This window comes from Brachyhypopomus gauderio, unplaced genomic scaffold (genome assembly GCF_052324685.1).
Source record: "Brachyhypopomus gauderio isolate BG-103 unplaced genomic scaffold, BGAUD_0.2 sc132, whole genome shotgun sequence".
NCBI lineage: Eukaryota > Metazoa > Chordata > Actinopteri > Gymnotiformes > Hypopomidae > Brachyhypopomus > Brachyhypopomus gauderio.
The window spans coordinates 393582-419079 of record NW_027506953.1 but is presented as its reverse complement, the minus strand read 5'-3'; the positions used below and the strand labels follow the sequence as shown (position 1 = coordinate 419079).

Genomic DNA, 25498 nt, shown 5'->3' with positions numbered 1-25498 from the left:
AGACTTCCTTTCTCTCTCTCTCTGTCACGCACTCTCTCTCATGCACTCAATCGCTCACTCTCACTCACCCTCTCTCCCTCACTCTCACTCTCTCTCTCACTCTCCCTCTCTCTGTAATAACCCTGTCCCTACACAAAAAAGGAAAAAAAGAGAAATAAAAGCCCAAAGTATCCAGTGCCAGGTGGGCTGCTCTCTGCAGCGGGAGCTAGTGCTCCTGAGAGGGGGGTGGGGGTGTTGCCTCCTCCTCCTATGGCTGGTCTGTATTATTAAGGAGGCCAGAGCAGATGTAGCCACACCTTCCTGATCCCCACCACTAGCGCGCCCGCCCACATACTCTGCCTCTCTTCGCCCTAATCTCCGCCCTCAGCTCAGCCAGCCTCCGCCCAACCACTCCCCCCTCTTCTCTCCATTACTGTCTCTGCTTAACAGCCCATCTACCACGCTCTCTCTCCCTCACCCTCTCTCTCTATCCCTCCCTCACACACTCTCTCTCTCTCCCTCCTTCACACTTTCTCTCTCCCTCCTCTCTCCCTCCCACCACACTCTCTTCTCTCTCTCCCTCCCTCACACTCTCTCTCCCTTCTCTCTCCCTCCCACCACACTCTCTCTTCTCTCTCTCTCCCTCCCTCACACACTCTCTTCTCTCTCTCTCTGTTTCTTTCTTCCACTCCTCTTATCTTCTAGCACACAGTTCCTCTCGGAACAAAAAAACAGATCGTCATGAAGACCAAAGGCACTTGGTTAACGGCGAACTGGAGAACAGAAATGCTCCAGAGAGAAGAGAACACACTCACAGGGAAAGAGAGAAAGAGAGAGAGAACACACAGAAAGAGAGAAACAGGAGAACACACACACACACACACACACACACACACACATACACACACACACACACACACACACACACACACACACACAGCGAGAGAGAGATGGAGGTGGTGAGTCACTGCCTATCTAAATGTTTGCATACCGTGAAAGCCTAGAGCATGTGATATTTTCCTCCAAATCCATTTTTTGTTTTTCCAGAAATAAACAGGTGGTTGACCTTCGAGACAGGCCTTCCCAGTAGCGAATGCACCCTTACAGCAGGAGCAGAGAAATGGAGCCCTGACCCCATCAAAATAAACTCACTATGAGTTCCTTACAAACTTCTAGATTACTCCAAAATGATTTGTGACATTAAATGAGAAACACATAATAGAGCATTTTTGTATTTGTGTGTGACAGAGAGAGAGAGAGAGAGAGAGAGAGAGAGAGAGAGAGAGAGAGAGAGAGCAGGTGCACACAACCCATGTGCATTTGCTGTATTATGTTAATATTTTTTAACATCACGTGACGTTTCTGAAACTAGTGGAGTGAGACTTGTGCATAAATGGCGCAGTCCGCCTCCCGTGTCACTCTACAGCTCAGACACCATCCGCAGAGGAACAAATGATGAAGAAGCCTTGTCAGCCGTCATTTTCCCCGACTCTCCCCTTTCCTCATGGGTCCTAGTGCCTTTATACTTCCTGGCCCATCCACCTTCTTTTTATTTTTTATTTTATTTTTCCTGTTTCTTTCATTCGTGCTCCCCCCCATCCCCATCATCTGTCTCTCAAGATCCTCAACGCCCTCTCTGCGTTTTTCTCTGTAATTTGTCTCTGTGGCTGTGAGTCAGCGCCGAAGAAAGCACGAGCCAAGCGCGCGCGCTGCTACACCGGCGCGTTCGTTTGTTTATAGGCCACGGGAGACCCACAGAGCATATTCACTGAGTCACAAACAGAAAGACGCTTTTTTACATATGAAAACGTGAGCTGGCGTGGCAGACTGCACACTTGTCGATACCGAAACGGGAGCGGTGCGCTCTGAGGCCTTCTAAAACCTTAACCGAGGTAGTGAAAATATCAGATGTGTTTATAATACTGATGACTTCCATATGACCTAGGTATTGTCGCGCAAACGCCTAGATGAATACACCTGGAAAATCGCGATTAATATGCATCAGTAGTCAATGAGGAGAGGGGGGGATCACAAGCTGAGATAATGCACGAGAAACACGCTCGCTCTGCTTCCCTCGTACACGAGAGCGCTCGCGCACACACACGCGCACTGTGATTATAGGATACGGCGTTGGCAGCTCTCTCTTTCTGCTCGGCAGCGAGACAGAGAGAGAGCAGAACTCTGGACAATGACATGATGATCAGAGGGTGCGCGGAGGAAGACGAATTAGTGCCAGCTGGGTGCGCCTTGCCCTATAGAGGATAACGCGCTAACACCAGACCTTCCTCGAGCTGCAGGAAAACAAACGCGCGCGCATCGATTGCTGCGTCTACCTGGTCTGTCTCCCCGGATGACCCCACGGTGACTCCAGGGAGCCTCTAAACTGACAACAATTACTGCACACAGGTGCCGCCCGATATTGATGTGCGCCGGGGAGGAAGACCAGGAAGCACGCGAGCAGCGTGGCGCGCGAGCCACGAGTTGACACGCACAACAACTCGCACGTGTGGATGGAGCTTTGAGGGCGCTGGCGTGAGTCCTCTCGGAAGGGTCATTTTCTCTCGACCAGGGCTACACGGACACGGCGAGGATTCGCGCTTGGTTATTCCACGAGTTATTCTCCCTTTGGAGGTGTAGCGCCGACAGTATGAAATTAATTAAAAATAAACTCGAGCGCGACTAATGAAGCGGGAAAATGGACGCTACTCAGAGAAGTTGCAGTGAGTCACAGGATGTTTTAGTTGAAAGGTACCCCCCCCCCTCCTCCTACTCGACCATACAAACGCATTCGCCCAAACCATTACTGTTATTTATTCTGAGATCACCGTGGCCCACTCCGTTAGTCACATCTACTCATGCCGTATTCATGACTGTAGCCCGTGCGCCCTACATCACCCGACTGCCTGACGCAGCTGTAACCCTATACTCTATATTGTAGAAGCCCGGAGACAACCCTTGTACTTAATACCGAAAAAATAAAATATTTTGATTGTCCCATTAATAACCGTTTATAGTAGGCTTCGAAATCGGAGTTATTGAGTTCTTATGGATTAATTAAACCGGATTTCCTAGCTGGGGCTTTTTTGCTGCCCCCGTGATTGATTCCTCATTAAAAGTGAACTGTCGGGCGAGTCCCGTAGGCTTTGCTGACACACCAGTCCGAGCTGCAGCGCGCGCACTCCAGCACGAGGAGGTGAGTCCGGTACACTGCTGGGCGCTCTTAATTTAAAAGAGAAAGGACCCTGAACAAAACTCCATCCTTGGTCCTCCTTTCCCAAGTTGGTGTTAAACCTCTCGTCCATGCATACCCTTACACACACACACACACACACACACACACACACACACACACTCAGGTATGCGGGTTGAATGGCGAGTGACACTTATTTCCTGCCTCCGTTTCCTCCAGTGCCGAGCACATATGCTCATTTCCACGTGTGCACCATCAGCCCTTCCACCCCCAACTGACACCATCAGGTCGCCCCCACCTCTGTGCTTAGAGCTGCATGCTTCACCTGTACATTTAGCACCTGCCTGAGTGGTGCACATGCTGAGGACCAGTTGGGGGCCAGGAGCATGGTCAGGAGAGCGTGGTCTAGGGGAGTGCGTTCAGGAGAGCGTGGTCTAGGGGAGTGTGTTCAGGAGAGCGTGTTTGTGTGGGTGTTAGGGAGAAGGAGGAGGTGTTTGTTCAAAAGACAGATCAGAAAAACAGCTGTCTGCTTTACAGCTGTCACATCAGTATGCACGATTAGCAGCACATGGTCTAGAGCAGCCCCTGATCTAGAGCAGCTCAGAGGAGTCTCGCTGAGCAGCACTGTCGCTCCAGCCGTGCATTACAGCAAGGCCACATCCCATCAGCCTCACCGCTGAGTCACTTGGATATTTTAGGGGAGTGCGTGGAAGCTCTCTCCTCTCTCTCCTTCTCTCTCTCTCCTTCTCCCACTCTCTCCTTCTCTCTCTCTCCTCTCCTTCTCTCACTCTCTCCTTCTTTCTCTGTCTACTCATTCTCTCTCTCTCCTTCTCTTTCTGTCCTCTCCTTCTCTCTGTCCTCTCTTCACTCTCTCCTGTCTCTTCTCTTTCTCTCTCCACCACTTTCTCTCCCTTTCTCTCTCACCTCTATATATCCCTCCTTCTTCCTTCCTTCTTTGTTTATCCCCCTACTCTCTTCGGCTCTCTTTTCCCCTCTCCCTCCACCACCCCATCTCTACCTCCCTCTCTCTATCTCCCTCAACCACCCCCTCTCTCCCTCCCTCTCTCTCTCCCTCCACCACCCCATCTCTACCTCCCTCTCTCTATCTCCCTCAACCACCCCCTCTCTCCCTCCCTCTCTCTCCCTCCACCATCCCCTCTCTCCCTCCTTCTCTCTCCCTTAACCACCCTCTCTCCCTCTCTCTCTGTCTCTCCCTCCACTGCCCCTCTCTCTCCCTCCCTCTCTCTCTCCCTCCTCCCATCTCTCTCTCCTTCCACCAGACTTGTCATCCTGCCTCCTCTCCTGCTGACCAGGTGAGATGCAGGGCCTCCCCTTCCCCTCTGGCACACAAACACACAAAAGGGTGCCAAGTTAAACCGAGCTGGGCATCCTGTGCGTCAGAGCTGGCACTGAGAGCTTCCTGGCCCGACGGGGGTGTGGGAGGCGGGTCCAGGTGAAGGCGATTACAGCAGCTGAGCCGGGATCAGGGTCCAGCTGCAAGTGGAGCGGGAAGGAGAATGGTCTCCACCTCATGTGGGTGTGCACAGAGGAGCTTCACGCTTCTCAGACAATTCGGACACATTACCAGACGTGTGTCCTCTGGCCAGGAGAGGCTCGGTGGTCCATGCTCCCGATCTCTGAGAATCTGGGGAAACACGCAGCCTCGCGCTCTGGAAAACATGGCTGGTTCAATTCCTGCCGGCGAGCGTGTGGCAGCCCCACCTCACGCCCTGCAGGGAGCAGTCCACCCGCTGGCTCTAACTCACGCTCCTGCCAAAGCCCACACTCTGTGCCACTTGGAACTTCACAAAGGCGCCTAAGACGTCACGAGGACTGAGGCCTTCCTCCCCAACACAGTCCCTGCTCCCAACCACAAAACACCTCTATAACCTCAGTGTAGCCCCACAGTAAACCTCTATAACCCCAGTGTAGCCCCTCAGTAAACCTCTATAACCTAGTGTAGCCCCACAGTAAACCTCTATAACCCCAGTGTAGCCCCTCAGTAAACCTCTATAACCTAGTGTAGCCCCTCAGTGAACCTCTATAACCTCAGTGTAGCCCCACAGTAAACCTCTATAACCCCAGTGTAGCCCCTCAGTAAACCTCTATAACCTAGTGTAGCCCCTCAGTGAACCTCTATAACCTCAGTGTAGCCCCACAGTAAACCTCTATAACCCCAGTGTAGCCCCTCAGTAAACCTCTATAACATAGTGTAGCCCAGGGGTACTCAACTAAATTTGTCCGCGGTCCAATTTTGGCAGATAGCTGTCAACTGAGGTCCGGGGGGTGGCGAACGTAAGTTGTTGAGCTGGGGTGGTGAACGTAGCACTCGTGACGGAGTGTTTTTTTCAATAGCCCTGAAATAAATACTCCGGTTTAAAATTAATTCTCCCGTCAAAATGAATAAATATGGTTTTTTTGGGTCCGTATCCAGTTAATCAGGAATGAGATTGGGTCCGGACAGGACTGCGTTCGGGTCCGGATACGGACCGCGGTCCGCCAGTTGCCGACCCCTGGTGTAGCCCCTCAGTGAACCTCTATAACCCCAATATAGCCCCTCAGTAAACCTCTATAACCCCAATATAGCCCCTCAGTAAACCTCTATAATCCCAGTGTAGCCCCTCAGTAAACCTCTATAACCCCAGTGTAGCCTCACAGTAAACCTCTAAAACCCAGTGTAGCCTCACAGTAAACCTCTATAACCCCAATATAGCCCCTCAGTAAACCTCTATAATCCCAGTGTAGCCCCTCAGTAAACCTCTATAACCCCAGTGTAGCCTCATAGTAAACCTCTAAAACCCAGTGTAGCCTCACAGTAAACCTCTATAACCCCAATATAGCCCCTCAGTAAACCTCTATAACCCCAGTGTAGCCCCTCAGTAAACCTCTATAATCCCAGTGTAGCCCCTCAGTAAACCTCTATAACCCAGTGTAGCCCCTCAGTAAACCTCTATAACCCCAATATAGCCCCACAGTAAACCTCTATAACCCCAATATAGCCCCTCAGTAAACCTCTATAATCCCAGTGTAGCCCCTCAGTAAACCTCTAAAACCCAGTGTAGCCTCACAGTAAACCTCTATAACCTCAATATAGCCCCTCAGTAAACCTCTATAACCCCAGTGTAGCCCATCAGTAAACCTCTATAATCCCAGTGTAGCCCCTCAGTGAACCTCTATAACCGCAGTGTAGCCCCTCAGTAAACCTCTATAACCCCAGTGTAGCTGCTCAGTAAATCTTTCAGATCCTCCAGAAAGTCGCGATGTTGCGATTTGCAACTTCAACGCAACTTCAAGCAAACCCCGCGAATTCAGGGCGGTGTTGCAACTTCAGCCAATCACCGCAACTTTCCCGCAAATTTGACCAATCAATGATGTCATCTTGATGTGACGTCGACAAACTCCCGCCTTACTTCCGTATATACGTTCAAGAGGAGCAGACTGAAAGCAGCATGAGCGACGAAAATAACGGCAAAAAGATCGGGAAAAGCAGTATCCCGGTACACTACATGAAAGCGGGGATAAGCGGGGTTTTTTTTTTGTTTTCAGTGTTTTATTGTTTCACAACGATGGGTTCATACATGTATTTCTAACAAGTTTAACATTTCTAGCACCAGCCCATCCACTCCAAGTGATTTTTCATAGTCTTTTAAGAGACGGAAAGTCCATTTCTGCCACCGAGCTATTGCACTTCGAGGGATCATTTCAAGAAAGTGAGAGGGATCATTGTGCATTCTCTGTCCCAACACCTGTGTTTCAAGGGGCGGGGCATACAAAATCTTGAGAGGGATCATTCCTGCCCAAACTATTTCATACCACATAGAGCACATATGTCAAAGTCAAGGCCCGCGGGCCAGATCCGACCCGCGAATTGATTATCTATGGCCCCCTGGATGATATTTAATTTCTATTAGAACCGGCCCGCAGGCCACAGCCGCCCGATGATGTTTTGCACGCACAAACACTACATTCCCCACAATGCAACGGTAGCCCACAAAGTCACTGCAGCGCACGCAAGCGGTGAGGGTCTGAGATAAATTTTATAAGTTTAAACTTTAAACAGAGATAAAGTTTAAAGTCAGAGATAAAGTTTATTTATCTCTGATCCATATCTATGAGTTACTAGTTCGCTCTGGCGCCAACCACTGGCGATCGATCTCGATATAATACTTAATTTGTGTCCATTTTACAGGCCGCCCGGTAACAATTTATGTTCGCTAACCCCGCCCCCCCGTCAACAATTAACGTTCCCCACCCCCTCCAGGTTCAAATCTCACTCCAAGCGATCTTGAAAAGTTGGCAACCCTGAATAAATAGGTAAATAGATAATTAAAATGGACTACTAAATAGAGGAAACCATACAACATTTACTCCCTATTGCAATGTACTCACAAAAAAGCAAAAACACACCGCAACTTCCATCACAATTTTTTTAGCCCGCAACAATCACAAAAAAGGCCCGCGAAATCCTGGTGGGACTGATCTTAATAACCCCAGTGTAGCCCCTCAGTAAATCTCTATAACCCCAGTGTAGCCTCTCAGTAAACCTCTATAACCCCAATATAGCCCCTCAGTAAACCTCTATAGCCTAACCCCAGTGTAGCCCCTCAGTAAACCTCTATAACCCCAGTGTAGCCCCTCAGTAAACTTCTATAACCCTAGTGTAGCCCCTCAGTAAACTTCTATAACCCCAGTGTAGCCCCTCAGTAAACCTCTATAACCCCAATATAGCCCCTCAGTAAACCTCTATAACCCCAATATACCCACTCAGTAAACCTCTATAACCCCAATATACCCCCTCAGTAAACCTCTATAACCCAAGTCTAGTATCAGCTCCACCCCCCAGGCTGCAGACGTTGGACATCTCACACCTCTCATCACAACCTGACTAATTGTTCCTGACCACCCACCAGTGCGCTAAAGACTCTTCTATTCCTCTCTTTCATTCTCTATCCTCTCTTCTCTTCCTTCATCTATGCCTTTCTTCCTCTCTCGTTCTCCTCTTTGTCTCTCCTCTCTCTGTCTCTCCTCTCTTCCTCTCTCTCCTCTCATTGTCTTGCCTCTCTTCTCTTCCTCGCTCTGTCTCTCCTTTCTTCCTCTCTCTGTCTCTCCTTTCTTCCTCTCTGTCTCTCCTCTCTTCCTCTCTCTCCTCTCTTCCTCTCTCTCCTCTCTTTGTCTCTCCTCTCTTCCTCTCTCTGTCTCTCCTCTCTTCCTCTCTGTCTCTCCCCTCTTCCTGTCTCTTCTCTCTTCCTCTCTCTCACCTCTTTTCCCCTCTCATCTCTTCCTCTCTCTGTCTCTCCTCTCTTCCTCTCTTTCATCTCTTCCTCTCTCTCCTCTCACTTTCTTTGTCTCTCTCTATCTCTCTCCTACCTCCCACAGTTTTACTCTTCTCTGCTTCTCCCCGACCTTTTAAGTTAATTCCTCCCTGGACATTAAACGCCCTTTAAAAGTAAATGAAACAGTTAAAATCCACTATTTGGCACCCATAACTTTTAACAGACTATGTCAACTGATGTCCAAAACAAGTTGCTAGTTTTAAAAGATGGTCACCTGGACCCAGCCCCATCTCTTAAAGATCTGCTGAGAGCAGTGAACCAGACGGATGAATAGTCACAGGAAGTGATTAGGAAGGGCAAACACAGATGGAGAAACGTTTAGATAGAACATGCATTTAATTTCATCTACTGCCCGATAGCCGGTCTGGTGTGTCTGAGCGTGACAATGTGAGCTGCACTCTGTGCCTGACTGGAAGGTTAAACGTTCAGGTCCACTCCAGTCTGCCGAAGGACAGTGAACCAACTCTGTAATAACGCCAATCGAACTTCATTATCCCCTGCAATGAGTCAAACATGGATGCTATTGATTAATGGAGTTCTGTAATCAAGAGGGCAGACCTGCTGTTGAAGCAAAAATCGAAGCATGGCCAGAACTGACATCGTTTGAGGAGGAACGTGCTTCATCAGAACCATGAACCAGCAGCTCCAGAACATGGACTTACTGGATCTGTGGACAAGGTCTCTGTGTCTAGTTGCATCTTCTCTAGTACACATAACATGTGTGTAGAGATGAACACAATAGACTGTATGAGACTGGTCTGTAATGTGGATTACAGACCCCAGGCAGCCCCCATCCTGCTCTGCCTGCACAGCCCACACGAGGAGGGGTATTTTTAGACCATCACCCTGTCTCTGAGATGGAACGCGTAACTCCTTCTCTGCAGGCTAGGGGCTGCCGAAACTGTTATTTTAATCCAGACTGGAGAGAAAGAGAGAGGGATGGAGAAAGAGAGAGACAAAGCAAGAGAGAGAGAGAGAGAGAGAAAGGTCTCTCTCTCCAGAGATGAATAAGAGAGATATGGTGGAGATCAGGGAGAGAGGGAGTGAGAGAGAGAGAGAGATAGGTAGGAAGAGAGAGAAGGAGAGGGGGAGGGGAGAGAGAGAGAGAGAGAGAGAGAGAGAGAGTGAGTGAGTCATCAAGCAGTACCTTTGTCTCACTGAGACGATGGAACAATGATGCCTTCCCCTCCACCACAGTCTCTCCATGTTTGTCCATACCTCCCTCCGTTACGTCCCCCTTATGTCTTTCTGATATGTCTCTGTTACATCTGTTTGTGTCCATATTTGTCTCCATTACTCCTCCATGTCTGTTCATATCTTTCCCTCTCCTACATCTCTCCATTACTCCATCTCTCTGTCTCTCTGTTTCGTCTCTGTCCAAAACTGTTACATCTCTCTCAGTATCTGTCTCTGTTACATCTCTGTCCATATCTGTCTCTCTGTTAGGTCTCTGTCCATATCTGTCTCTCTGTTACATCTCTCTCCTTATCTGTCTCTGTTACGTCTCTCACCACTTGATTTCTGCTTACACCCTTAACAGATAAACAAGAGTAAAGGTGTGTATAGTGTGGTATGATGTACAGTGTGGTATGATGTACAGTGTAGTATGATGAACAGTGTTGTATGATGTATAGTGTAGTATGATGTACAGTATGGTATGATGTACAGTGTGGTATGATGTATAGTGTGGTATGATGTACAGTGTAGTATGCCTCAGAAATTCCTCCAGTATCACTATGATCACTCAGAGATCAAGAAGGATACGCCCCTCAGGCATGGACCTAAATATCTCCACCCCCCAAGTCCATGCCCAAGCACAAGCCTTCGTACAGTGTAGTATGATGAACAGTGTGGTATGATGAACAGTGTGGTATGATGTACAGTATGGTATAATATATAGTGTGGTATGATATATAGTGTGGTATGATGTACAGTATGGTATGATATATAGTGTGGTATGATATATAGTGTGGTATGATGTACAGTATGGTATGATGTACTGTGTAGTATGATGTACTTTCTTCTTGGCTCAGTTCTACTTGTGTCTGACCATAGCGCTCGACTCCGCACGCTGCCCGCGCGACCCTGTGAAAGCGCGAGCACGTTTTACAAGTCATTTTTTGCAGTGTCCTCCCGTAACGACATGTGGTAGTATAAAGAAACACTCCTCAAAAACAGGGGAAGGAACATTTACCTGAAGAATTTTAATGTTGCTTTGTGTTCCACGTTTGAAAAGTGCTGGAATTTTGACTAACGTCGCCTACTTTAAAATGCTTGAAATTGTAATGGTATTTCGTTTCACAAGCTGTCTGACTGAACAGTTCGCTTGTATTACGTTTACAAATAAATTTACAAATAATACCGCGCAGCTACACAAACGTAATGTCAGGAGATACTGTAGCGACTACTACTCCTCACGGCGAGTCTTGCCCTTTAAGTGACACTGGGGGGGCGGGGCCTGCGCGCGCCAGGGTTGCGTTATCAATAAAGTTTCCCTCCTCTGGATTTTTGGATTAAGCAGTTACCGGATTAAGCAGTTTGCCTCGGTTACCGGACCTGCTTCAATACATTGTTACTGTTAAAAATGCACTTCCAATAAAGTGAGTATTGGAAAAATTGTTTTTTTTTTTTCATTTTGCTGCTGAATGTAACTATTAAAGTAACTTGTAATCTAACGTAGTTACTTTTAAAATCAAGTAATCAGTAACGTTACTTTTAAAAGGAGTAATCAGTAATCGGATTACTTTTTCAAGGTAACTTAGCCATCACTGAGTATGGTATGATGTACAGTATGGTATGATGTACAGTGTAGTATGATGTACAGTGTGGTATGATGAACAGTATGGTATGATATATAGTGTGGTATGATGTACAGTATGGTATGATATATAGTATGGTATGATATATAGTGTGGTATGATGTACAGTGTGGTATGATGTATAGCGTGGTATGATGTACAGTGTAGTATGATGTACAGTGTGGTATGATGAACAGTGTGGTATGATGAACAGTATGGTATGATATATAGTGTGGTATGATGTACAGTATGGTATGATATATAGTGTGGTATGATGTACAGTATGGTATGATGTACAGTGTAGTATGATGAACAGTGTGGTATGATGTACAGTATGGTATGATATATAGTGTGGTATGATGTACAGTATGGTATGATATATAGTGTGGTATGATGTACAGTATGGTATGATGTACAGTGTAGTATGATGTACAGTGTGGTATGATGTACAGTATGGTATGATGTACAGTGTTGTATGATGTACAGTATGGTATTATATATAGTGTAGTATGATGAACAGTGTGGTATGATGTACAGTGTGGTATGATGTACAGTATGGTATTATATATAGTGTGGTATGATGTACAGTGTAGTATGATGAACAGTGTGGTATGATGTATAGGGTGGTATGATGTACAGTATGGTATGATGTACAGTGTGGTATGTACAGTATGGTATTATATATTGTGTAGTATGATGTACAGTGTGGTATGATGTACAGTATGGTATTATATATAGTGTGGTATGATGTACAGTGTAGTATGATGAACAGTGTGGTATGATGTATAGGGTGGTATGATGTATAAACAGTCACTCCACTAAAGGGCCCCCAGTAATGAGGGACAGATTAGTCTCCAGTAATGAAGGACAGATTAGTCCCAGGTAATGAGGGACAGATTAGTCTCCAGTAATGAAGGACAGATTAGTCCCCAGTAATGAGGGACAGGGGGGTGACAATGATGGACAGGGGGATTTTTCAGAATATGAAATTCATGCATTACTTAGCTACAGGTTAGGATTTCATTCTTTAAGACCATGAAAAACTGCTAGGACGGTGTGATTCTTTTTCCAGTTCCAAGATGAATTTCCGTCTCAGTAGTTTTTAAATATTTGATCATGTCCAAGTAGACAAGACCTTTGTAGAAATTCTAATTCTCATCCTTCACTAATCTATTACTGTGGTAGTGAATATTTATGTCTCTAATGTATTAATCTAGACTGGTCTGTATCTGGCCAGGTCTCTTTGGACAGGTCTGTTTGGACAGGTCTGTTTGGACAGGTCTCTTCCCCTCCGTGACGCCAGACAGGTTCTCCTCTTGCTCTCCATGTCCAACTTTTTTTTGATGGTTGGTTGTTTGATTTTCATACATTTCTGCTTTTCTAGGGTATCAATACATTGTATGACACATTTATAATCTGTATTTATTTATTTATTTATTCATATATTTATTGATTTGTCAGTTTAATTAAATCCAAATTCCAAAATTCCTTCTATATTCAGCAGTTTTCAGTTGCGCTATAGCCAATGGTTCATCTCTCACACATCTCTCACCCTTACACACAGAGGACACCATTACATAAACAGTCCATTGATAGAACTGTAAATTACCACATAACCATTTTCAGCTTTGCTTTTACTACAGAGTGAATAAAAAGCTGATTTCAAATCAACAAAGGTCTTATACCTGCACTGGATCTGACTACAGCTGTGTATCAGTACATTAGTCCTGATAACGTTACATTCATTACCAATTTTCTAACATTACCGTTTTCTAACAACTTGTTAGACTTTTAACCACGCACAGTCACTGTTTTGTCTGAATTGGGTTTTGTGTTTTTGGTGTTGTTTGTTTGCAGTGATAGTTTAAAAGTATATTCTCTAAGATGGCCGTTTTGGGAAGGACATCAATTAAACATTTAAGACACACTGTCCTCTCATGACTGTCCTTGGCTAAAGGGTCATCGTGTCTTTCTTAAATGAACCACGCATTGATTAAATAACGATTCTCAGCGCTCGGGTTGTAACTTCGATAACATATGTCAATAATATCGACCGGTGTAATCGTTAGTAGACTTTTTTATCCACCCAGATAAGTTAGCTGAAAGGATTTCAATAAACTGTAATAGTGCCATTATACTCTTGAGAATTTGTACTCTTGAAATTTGTTTTCTATTGTGTGATGTAGGCTAACTAAGACACTAATTGTGATTGAGATTGATAATGTTGTGCATGCACCTGATAAAGAGCTTCATAACCAGTCCAAATACTTTTGGTATAGCTGTCCAAACAATATCTTGTCTTCAGATATTTTCTGCCCACTCTGTGTGTCTGCTTGTGTGCGTATGTGTCTAAAATGTAAATCAGTCTTCAATTCAACATTTCTGTCATATCCAACTTTCAAGAACAGACAGAAGAAAAACTGTCAGAATTTTTTTTCTGAGGGATCATATCCATCTGCCCATTCACCCATCTTTCACCATCAGGTTTTTTCTTCTAGGCTTTTTGTTGCTCTGCTTTGAGATGTCAGAACTATAGTCTACAGTCACCCATCAGATCTGTTCTTCTCTCCCATGATGACCAATTTATTAATGATGTTTATCTAATACACCAGCCTTCAGAATCAATTTACCACATTTTAAAGATCCAAAGTTCCTTGGTGTTCACATTATGGGTGTCGGCTAATACAATAGGATGAATCCAAATGATGAGAATGGAGATCATCTCAAACAGGAACGTCGTTGCTGTTTTCACTGGGGTAGGTTTTGTTCATAATCCCCTGAAAGCTGCACCCAAAACACAGTCTGGTGAGCCAGATACGAACACACTGGCTTCCACAGTACAGCTTCAGAAAAGCTACGTACGCACCTACTCACCAATTAAATACACTATGGCTATGGGTTAATAAGGAAAGGTAATGGCATAGGAATTATCCTCAGTAATAAAGGAGGTAAAAATATTCATTAGTGAGAGAAGGTTCACCATGTTCATGGTGTTGTTTTTAAGGCTGTATGTATTTCAGATTCCCTTAAGGTGTTACTTCGTAGTATCAGCTGATGAAATGAAGAACCTCTGTTTGAAACCTCTGTTCTGTTTCTCTGGAAACCTTGTGTACTACACTGAAATTTTTACTACCTATATGCCTCTGGTAGAAGATATATGAAGAATGCATGTGTCTGTGTGTGTGCATGTGTGTGACAGAAAGAGAGAGAGAGAGAGAAAGCATTTCAAATTTCAAATGTGACCTTTTCGAAAAATTTTCAACAATTTTCAACAATACAGAGATGTTAGTCACGTCTGTCTGTATCTCTTTGTCTCTGATGAATTCAGCGATGCCAAACCCCACCCCATGCTTGTCTTGGGATGGTCTCCTCAAATCATTTTTTTTGTCTCTACACTTATAACATCCATCACCATAATACAATAACACTGTATCTGCCAGTAAATTTGGCTTGATATCGTCCTACATGGTTCACGCTGCTTGTAATATATGTGCTGATTTGCTGGATATCTGATTATATTCATGCTGTTTGCTGGCTTGTTTTAAATTAATTTGAAAGTACATGAAGAGGATGTTTATATTTAGATGCTTTTTACACCTCTAGTTTTCTTGAACATGGAACAGTATTGGCACAAGCAGTGGGTTTCGTCGCTAGGCTGTGCTGAAGTGTATCTGCATTCAGACTGGATTAAGGAATTCTCATACTTACTGTCTATGCTTTCAATTCTGTCTTTCTAATCTCCCCCCCTCACTCTCATGTCTCTGTCTCTCTTTCTGTCGTGCTTTCATTTCTCTTTCTGTCTGTCTCTCTCTGTCTCTTGCTTTTTGTTTTGTATTTCATTTGTTTTGTCATTTACATAAAAGTGATCATCCATCATTCCTATCATACATACCCTCCTCCCTACATACATCCACCCTCCTCCATACATACCTCCACCCTCCTCCATACATACCCTCCTCCCTACATACATCCACCCTCCTCCATACATACCTCCACCCTCCTCCATACATACCTCCTCCCTCCTCCATACACACCCTCATCCTTCCACGGTACATACCTCCACCCTCCTCCATACATACCTCCACCCTCCTCCATACACACCCTCCTCCCTCCTCCATACACACCTTCCACCCTCCTCCCTCCTCCATACATACCCTCCTCCGAGCTGATGGATGGCCTTTTAAGATAACTCAACTGTGCACCACATTAATACTGATTCATATTATAATTCAGGTGACATTTACGAAGAGCAGATAGCTAGAAGAGAACACAGCATGACAAGATCGTTCAAGGCGAAGCTGTCCGATGAGACTGGATGCGGCCCCCCTGAAACTGCCCCCCTGAAGATGCCCCACTGAAGATGCCCCACTGAAGATGCCCCCCTGAAACTGCCTCACTGAAGCTGCCTTCCTGAAGATGCCCCCCGAAACTGCCTCACTGAAGCTGCCCCCCTGAAACTGCCCCTCTGAAGATGCCCCCCTGAAGCTGCCCCCCTGAAACTGCCCCTCTGAAGATGCCCCCCTGAAGATGCCCCCCTGAAACTGCCTCACTGAAGCTGCCCACCTGAAGATGCACCCCTGAATCTGCCTCATTGAAGCTGCCCCCCTGGATCTGCCCTCCTGACTCCCCCCCCCCCCAAACCTGCAGTGCTGCACTCAGAGGCCGACTAAGAGCTGAGTAAGAAAGGCAGCGTGAAACAAAGCAAAAGCTCAGGGGGAGTGTCAGAACACGTTAAGAGACACAGCCTCCTGTACGGGCAGGTACGCTAGAACATTCTCAGTGGGAGGAATGAGGTCCTCTTCCTTGGCAGTGAAGAGCACATGGCATGTCCCCTGGGGAAGGACACTGTCTGCACTGATAGACTTGACATCTGCCCATACTGGACAGTCCCAATGTTAGCCACCGTGAGTGTAGTGAAAAGGGTTTGTGTCCACTAGAGTAACACTGACGCTTGTTTTTAAACCAACAACGGGGCAACAACATGCAAAATCACCGACATTCCTAAACTCCAACATTCCACTGCATTTAACTTTGTATCTTCTAGAATGCAAAGACATATTTGCTGATTTTCTCAGAGTGCCAGTAAAGACAAGTCTCAGACAAACTGGAAATGTGTAGTTGTCTCTGAGGGATCTCGTTTGCATTATGGGAAAAGACTCCCAGTAGAAGAGGACCAATACTAGGGAGGTGGAACCGAGCGGTGCTGAGCAGTACCAGGAGTGCCTGGGCGTTAGCCCGCGGCCAACCGGGCTCAGGCAGGACTCACATGGTGGCGATTATGCAGCTTTTGAGCAGTCCTGACTGTGTGTAGTGTTAGGTGGGCTGTGTAGTCCTGGCTGTGTGTAGTGTTAGGTGGGAAAAAAAAAAAAACATTTCTGTTCAGCCCAGCGCTGCTACATGGTCTCCAGCCCGAAAAAAAGCAGCTTTGAACAGGAAGTGCCTGTGAGGAGAGCAGAATGCCCGTGTGTGAGGACGAGGAACAGGGCTGAGAGAACAGGCTGTGTGACAAGAAGGAGACGAAAAGCTGAGACAGACAGGTGAGGAGAAAGCTACAACAGAAAAGAAACAAATCAGAATCCCTGGAAACATGGAGAAGCAGAAGAGATTTAAAACCTTAGTACCTTAACATTAAATGCTAATGTGGCTAACAGTGGGAGCTAGCTGCTATAGCACCAGCTCCCTCCAACAGCACAGCCTGTGCTGCCTTCCAACCATTATTAGCACAGAGAGGGAAAAGCTAATATGCTTCCAGTGTTCAGAGGTTCAGGGAGCTTACAGGGCCTGGGATGGTGAACAATACCTGTGTGTTATAATCCAACTAGCCTACTGTGCACTTGCCCTTTAGATATCACAGCAAAACTAAACGGACAAGATCAGGAGGAGAACACCATGTTTCCCCTCATCAAGTACAGCACCAGCCAATCACAAGCCTGCTTGGTCACATGGCAAAGTCTAGCACAGTGTCTAGCATGCTCAGTATGACACACAGGCAAGACATACATCCATCAGAGTGGGTCTGCAGGAGTATCTGACCACCCAGACCGCTTGCACCTACCACACTGGACAAGTGTTACTACTCTGGGAGTAAATCAAGAAATCTATGGGAGGGGATAGCAGCTATCGGCTAAAGACAAAGAGAGGCAGGAAATGATTGGCTAATGTACTCTGGCCAGCAGGAGAACCCCCCCCCCCACTCACACACACACACACACACATAGCTCGCCGACCCCCTGATGGGCCTTGTTGGCTCTGAGATAAGAGACACTCTCCCAGCAGGCTGTTCTAGCATGGATGACCAGCAGAATGGCCACACAGACAAACACACTGGGCATCTCCCATTCTGTCCATAGGCACATAGGCACACGCAAGCAGCCAGGGCCTCTCAGACATGAAGACATAGGGTCTCTCTCTCTCTCCCTCTCTCTCCCTCTGTCATGCACACACACACACACACACACACACACACACACACACACACACACACACACACACACACACACACACAAATAGTCATTGAGGACACAGCTTGCTCCCTAATGAGAATTGGAAGTTCATGATTAAAGGTGAAAAAAGGAAAAGCACCTCTCAAATACTCTAATCACTCTAATGGTGTATTAGCTACGCATCCATCCCACATACATCTGGGTTTACAACCTCAGAGCAGCAGAACTGGGTTTACAATTACAGACCAGCTACTCTGTGTCTACAACCACAGACTAGACAACAGGACTGGTTTTACAACCACAGACCAGCAGACTGTGTTTACAACCACAGACCAGCAGTGCTGGGTGGTTTTCACCTACAGACCTGCAGCAAGAAGATGCCGTTCCCCAGAGACAAATGATGTACATTAATAGACGCGCAATGCCTGTGCCCTTATCAAATTCCCAGCATGTCAGACGCTGCTCTGACTGCGGGAGGCGTGGAGTGTCACCCTCGCCGGCAGCAGAGCGTGGAGAAGAAGCCCAGGTCTTTATTCCAGCGAGAGCCAGTCCTTCTCTCTGTTTATACAAGCAGGAGGAGCTTGTACATGTGCACCGATGGACTGTGACACCAGAGAGGTGCGAGTGACAGTGTGAGTCAGCAGGACAACAGACAGCAGGACCTAACCACAGACTGCAGGACCTAACAACAGACAGCATGACATAACCTCAGACCGCAGGACCTAACCACAGACAGCAGGATGTAACTTCAGACAGCAGGACCTAACCACAGTCAGCAGGACCTAACCTCTGACAGCAGGACCTAACCACAGACCGCAGGACCTAACCACAGACACTGTCAGTTACTTCAGCTACTCTCTGCAATCACACTGGCTAATCTTGTAACTGGCAAGCGTGGGGGTGCTGGGGGTGTGCTCAGGCCTGCACATGTGCCCCACTGCACACGCGCCCCACTGCCAAGCACCGGCATACAGGCTGATCAGCCACGCTGCATATCACATCCCGTGCGTCGGTGCAGGAGTAATTGGCCCACCTGGTGCAGGAAGATAACTACAGCTGCAGGGCAGGAGCTTCAGCGCCTCATTACATGAACAACACCATCACGCACACACAAAGATCAAAGGGGAAGAGAGGAAGGAAGAGGGAGGAACCTGCTGGGTCAAACGCTGACATGAAGGAAACAGGATGAGAAACGAATTTGGGTTGGTGAGCAGTACAGAGGCTCCTGAGCCCCTCATCAGCACCCTGACACCACTGACACACCGGCACCCTGACACCACTGACACACCGGCACCATGACACCACTGACACACCAACACCCTGACACTACAGACACACTGGCACCATGACACCACTGACACACTGACACCCTGGCACCACAGACACACCGACACCCTGACACCACAGACACACCGGCACCCTGACACCACTGACACACCGGCACCATGACACCACTGACACACCAGCACCATGACACCACAGACACACCGACACCCTGACACCACAGACACACCGGCACCCTGACACCGCTGACACACCGGTATGCTGACACCACTGACACAACACCACCCTGACACCACTGACACACTGACACCCTGACACCACAGACACAGTGACACCATGAAACCACTGACACATCAACACCCTGACACCACTGAAACACCAGCATCCTGACACCACTGACACACCGACACCCTGACACCACTGACACACCGGCACCCTGACACCACTGACACAACGCAACCCTGGTACCACTGACACACCGGCACCATGACACCACTGACACACCGACACCATGACACCACTGACACACCGACACCCTGGCACCACAGACACACCGGCACCATGACACCACTGACACACTGACACCCTGGCACCACAGACACACTGACACCCTGACACCACAGACACACCGGCACCCTGACACCACTGACACACTGGCACCATGAAACCACTGACACACCAGCACCATGACACCACAGACACACCGACACCCTGACACCACAGACACACCGGCACCATGACACCACTGACACACCGACACCCTGACACCGCTGACACACCGGTATCCTGACACCACTGACACAACACCACCCTGACACACTGACACCACAGACACAGTGTCACCATGAAACCACTGACACATCGACACCCTGACACCACTGACACACCGGCACCCTGACACCACTGACACACCAGCATCCTGACACCACTGACACACCGCCACCCTGACACCACTGACACAACGCCATCCTGAGACCACTGACACAGACACCCTGACACCACTGACACAATGACACCCTGACACACCAGCACCATGACACCACTGACACACTGACACCCTGACACTCTGCGTCCGGGCCGCTGGTACATCCTAACCCAAATACCTCCACAACCTACACCAACCCCTCAGATTCCATCTAATCCCCCCACCTCTCACATAGATAAGAACAACACTTTTCTACTTCCACGAAGCTTTGCTCTTCCCATGATGCAGTTCTCCCTTCAGTAGCACATCAGCCACATATAACATCACAGCAGAAGCTCCTTTGTCTAAACGAGAGACCCATGCAGGCTTAGCATGGATGACTGAGTTTAGTGGGTTTCATGTAGTAATATGTAACAGTATAACAGCCACCATACTCGTATTCCTGGGTGTCCCCAGCGTCTACAGGGTGAAATAATGTCACTAACACACCAACAGTCTACATTAGTAAAGCCAGGTCACTGGCACCTCTCTCTCTCTCTCTCTCTCTCTCTCTATATATATATATATATACACACACACACACACACACACACACACACACACACACACTCTCTCTCTCTCACACACATTAAACCAATTTCTCACCATGAAAACATTCAACTAGAACCATCAATTTTTATGTCAAGCATTAATCAGACCTTTCAAACTCCTGAGACCAGTTTCACAAGGCCATTTATGCTCACCTGCACAATCACTATTGTAATGTATGCTGCACGATCACAATTGTAATGTATGCTGCACAATCACCATCGTTATGTATGCTGCAGGATCACAATCGTTATGTATGCTGCACAATCACCATCGTTATGTATGCTACACGATCACAATCGTAATGTATGCTACACGATCACCATCGTTATGTATGCTGCACAATCACCATCGTTATGTATGCTACACGATCACAATCGTAATGTATGCTACACGATCACAATCGTAATGTATGCTGCACAATCACCATCGTTATGCTACACGATCACAATCGTAATGTATGCTTCACGATCACCATCGTTATGTATGCTACACGATCACAATCGTAATGTATGCCACACGATCACAATCGTTATGTATGCTGCACAATCACCATCGTTATGTATGCTACACGATCACAATCGTAATGTATGCTGCACAATCACCATCGTTATGTATGCTACACGATCACAATCGTTATGTATGCTGCACAATCACCATCGTTATGTATGCTACACGATCACAATCGTAATGTATGCTGCCAAACTGAGTCATTAAGCTCCACGCAGCCATAGAGTAAATATCTGCAGTTCTCTAATGGATGAAAACTTGCTATGGCAGCCACACTGTATTCTGCTGATACTGCAGACATGCAGCCATCTGTCCCCAATTTCTTGTAATCATGCTGTAGGCTGGAGTTTTGGGGCTCTGCCAGCCGGGAACTACGACTCCCAGGAGGCCACTGCACTCCAGGCAGGACAGCCGGAAGTGTGGCGGCGTGCGCAGTGCCGTCGCACGAGTGCTCAGGGCTCTTGCCCGTATGCTGTGTTCTCGCCCGTCTGCATGCATCAGCTGGAATCTTGTCCCAGGTGTGTGTGCTCAGCCGGCTGGCCTGGTGCTGACAGAGGCTGGTCACTTCAGCCACGCCCACACCCACCTCAGCAATGTGGCTGGGAGTACGACAACAGTGTGTATAGTGCTGCACTGTGTGTGCGTATTTGTGTGAATCTGTGCACCACAATAAAACTCCTTGTATGTATGTGTGTGTATATATATATATATATAAATACATATATATGTATATATAACACATGCACACACACACACACACACACACACACACACATACACACACAGGGCACCAGTCCCCTGATGTCTCCCACTACACTGTTTATTATCTGAATGTGAGAATGGAATTGTGGGTGAAAAAGGTGAGTAACTAGGCAGATAGACTCCAGCTGGGGGAGACTCCTCACACCTCAATCACACACACATACACACACACACACACACACACACACACACACACACACACACACACACACACATACACAACAAAGACTCCTCACACCTCCCCACCACTAATTCACACACACACACACACACACACACACACACACACACACACACACACATACACACACACACACACACACACACTCTGTGGGTCTCCTCACTGCTCATTCAGGTCCCCTATGGCATGCGGTAGAATCACAAACGTTCACGTTCAGGCCTTCACTGGTCTGGCTGGCCTGACCTTGTTCTGATTGTTACCTAATAATCAGAGTCAGTTATGGCAAAGCAATGGAACACACCTGCAGTACAAAACAGGATGAACCAGATGAAAACCTATATTCCTGCAGGATAATGCTTCAGCTCACCATGAGTTACCCAGGACTGTTTAAGAAGAACTTGTTTACTGGGTACAGTTCCTGCTTTAAATAATGTATATTCAAACTGTGTGGCTGAGATTTATCAGCTTTGTAGAAGGCTTGTTCACCACGCCTTCTACACGGCTGGTAGTGGTGTGGACTTCATGTGAGGTCATAGCTCTGACCATCTGACGGTCTGACCAGACTCACACCTCATATCTGTCACACACAGGAACTGGAAGATGTCATGGAGGTCAATACAAAAAAACAAATCTCTACATTTGCAAATTACTTACAGACTGTTCGACGTCCAGTTTTGATCAAAGTAATTCAGAAAAGTCTTCCAGCAGAACAGTAACAGGAAGGATGAAGAGCACACGCTGCTCGGCCTCCTCCAGAGTGCGTGAGCTTCAGGTCTTTTAGAGTCACACAGCCCTTTGGAGGGTCTCAGCGTTTACTGCGAGCAGATTACTAATATCTGGACTTGCAATATTTGCTCTTTGGGCATCTGACTGCCAGTAATGCGAGCGACTACTATTGCCCAACTTCTCCCCCTTCCTCAGTGCAGCCAGTGGCAGCCCCCGTGGGCCTGCCCAAGTGCAGCTAGTGGCCAACCCAATGGGAAGCCCTGCCCTCTTATACCAAAGCTGGAATATGGGCAAAACCCCACAGATGCTTTCACCAGCACACTGTTCAGGAACTGCTCATAAAGAGGTCTAGAATTTCTTGATTCACTGATTGCAGGTCTCTGACTTGTAAATGGATGTATAGATTTCAGATAGCTGTGAAGCTTAAACAAAGCCCAACTAAGCCCATCCTTCCCATCTAGTGCTGAGGAGGCACGTCTGCCGTGTCCAGACCCGCGGGCCCGGCTGCCTGCTCAGCTGGAGCCCGAGTGCTGTTGGGGCTTGATGGATGACCAGGCGTAGAGAAGACAGTGTGAATCGTGGCAGTACCATTACCCACGGAGGAATGAGCAGACGTCTAATGGCGGGCAGTTCATTTAGCCATTGGGGAAATGAAGCAGAACAGATGTGGGAGAGTGGGTGAGATCCCCAACCAGACAGTGGGAAGAAAGAGAAAAATACCATAGATTTGAAGATATGCCTGCAGCGTTATTAACTTGGCGCTAATATCAGTCTGAATCAGAGAGGCACTGGAGACCTGAGCAGGAGGACATGACAGGGACACAAAAGGAGTGTGAGGGAAAGAGGGAGAGGGAGACAGGGAGAGAGACAGAGAGAGAAATAGTGAGAGGGAAATCATGCATGAAGAAGGAGAACAGGGCACCAAAGGAAAAAAAAACAGTGGAGATTGAAGTCGGTAATTATCGAGGACAAAGAATCACACAGGGGCTGTAATTAGACAACAAGGAGCTGAAAAGTGTCAGAAAGAGACTCGGCGGAGGAACAGGCGACCTCGGATCTCGACATGTGAGTGACACGTGGGTACTCAAGTGAGGAGGGATCCAGACAAGGAGAATAACATGTGGGTGATCGAGTGAGGAGGGATCCAGACAAGGAGAATAACATGTGGGTGATCGAGTGAGGAGGGATCCAGACAAGGAGAATAACATGTGGGTGATCGAGTGAGGAGGGATCCAGACAAGGAGAATAACATGTGGGTGATCGAGTGAGGAGGGATCCAGACAAGGAGAATAACATGTGGGTGATCGAGTGAGGTGGGATCCAGACAAGGAGAATAACATGTGGGTGATCGAGTGAGGAGGGATCCAGACAAGGAGAATAACATGTGGGTGATCGAGTGAGGAGGGATCCAGACAAGGAGAATAACATGTGGGTGATCGAGTGAGGAGGGATCCAGACAAGGAGAATAACATGTGGGTGATCGAGTGAGGAGGGATCCAGACAAGGAGAATAACATGTGGGTGATCGAGTGAGGAGGGATCCAGACATGGAGAATAACATGTGGGTGATCGAATGAGGAGGGATCCAGACAAGGAGAATAACATGTGGGTGATCGAGTGAGGAGGGATCCAGACAAGGAGAATAACATGTGGGTGATCGAGTGAGGAGGGATCCAGACAAGGAGAATAACATGTGGGTGATCGAGTGAGGAGGGATCCAGACATGGACAGAATTTTGATTTCATAGGTGGGGGGGCACAAATGGCTTGAGAACTGGGGCGCGGGGTTTACCAAAACCGGCTTTTGAAAAAGTGCAGGGGACATGTCCCCCCTCCAAATTACGTCCATGGATCCAGATAAGGTGAATGACATGTGGGTGATCGAGTGGGCAAGGATTCTCACTTCAAGCACAATAACATGAGAAGAACATGACAGCAGTGTCCTTGACAAGAAGCAGGAAAAAGCACCTGAACTGGTATCTTGCATCAGATTGGTTTGTGAGGACTGAGGGAGCATGCAGGGGAAGAGTGTATGGGAGAAGGTTGGAGAAGTGCAAAGTCCAGCATTCTAGAAGAGTCTTACCCATGAACAGAGTTCTAGAAGAGACTTCAGGAACAGAGTTCTAGAAGAGTCTCCAGGAACGGAGTTCTAGAAGAGTCTCCAGGAACGGAGTTCTAGAAGAGTCTCCAGGAACGGAGTTCTAGAAGAGTCTCCAGGAACAGAGTTCTAGAAGAGTCTCCAGGAACAGTTCTAGAAAATACTCCAGGAACAGAGTTCTGGAAGAGTCTTCAGGAACAGAGTTCTGGAAGAGACTCCAGGAACAGAGTTCTACAATACTCAGGGACAAAGCTCTATACACTTCTTCAGTAACAGAGCTCTAAAGGAGCATCTGAGGTCACAGCATGGTGACTGAATTTCACAGGCAACAAGGCAAATACGGCAAGTATGTGAGTGTTGGGCTATTGTCTGTGGACTCTATGTTGTTGTTTTTTTCAGTTTGAACAAAATGTGAATAACACAATGCTCCTTGTGATCTGATGAATCGCAGGTGTGTCTAATTAAGTGCTTAACAAGCTTTGGCAGTCAGCCAATAGACCACCAAAAGAGCACTACTGAGTTTATCTATAGACAGCACAACTAGTGTGTGTGTGTGTGTGTGTGTGTGTGTGTGTGTGTGTGTGTGTGTGTGTGTGTGTGTGTGTGTGAGAGAGAGAGAGAGAGAGAGAGAGAGAGAGAGAGAGAGAGAGAGAGAGAAATAATATAAAGAAGCCAAGAAAGAAA

General features: G+C 47.1%; 1 protein-coding gene across 1 annotated transcript in view; it reads right to left on the bottom strand.

The window, feature by feature from the left end:
* The window catches only part of pde4a (phosphodiesterase 4A, cAMP-specific), a 73188-nt gene that overhangs the window by 38664 nt on the left and 9026 nt on the right, over nucleotides 1–25498 (bottom strand). The window lies entirely within an intron of this gene.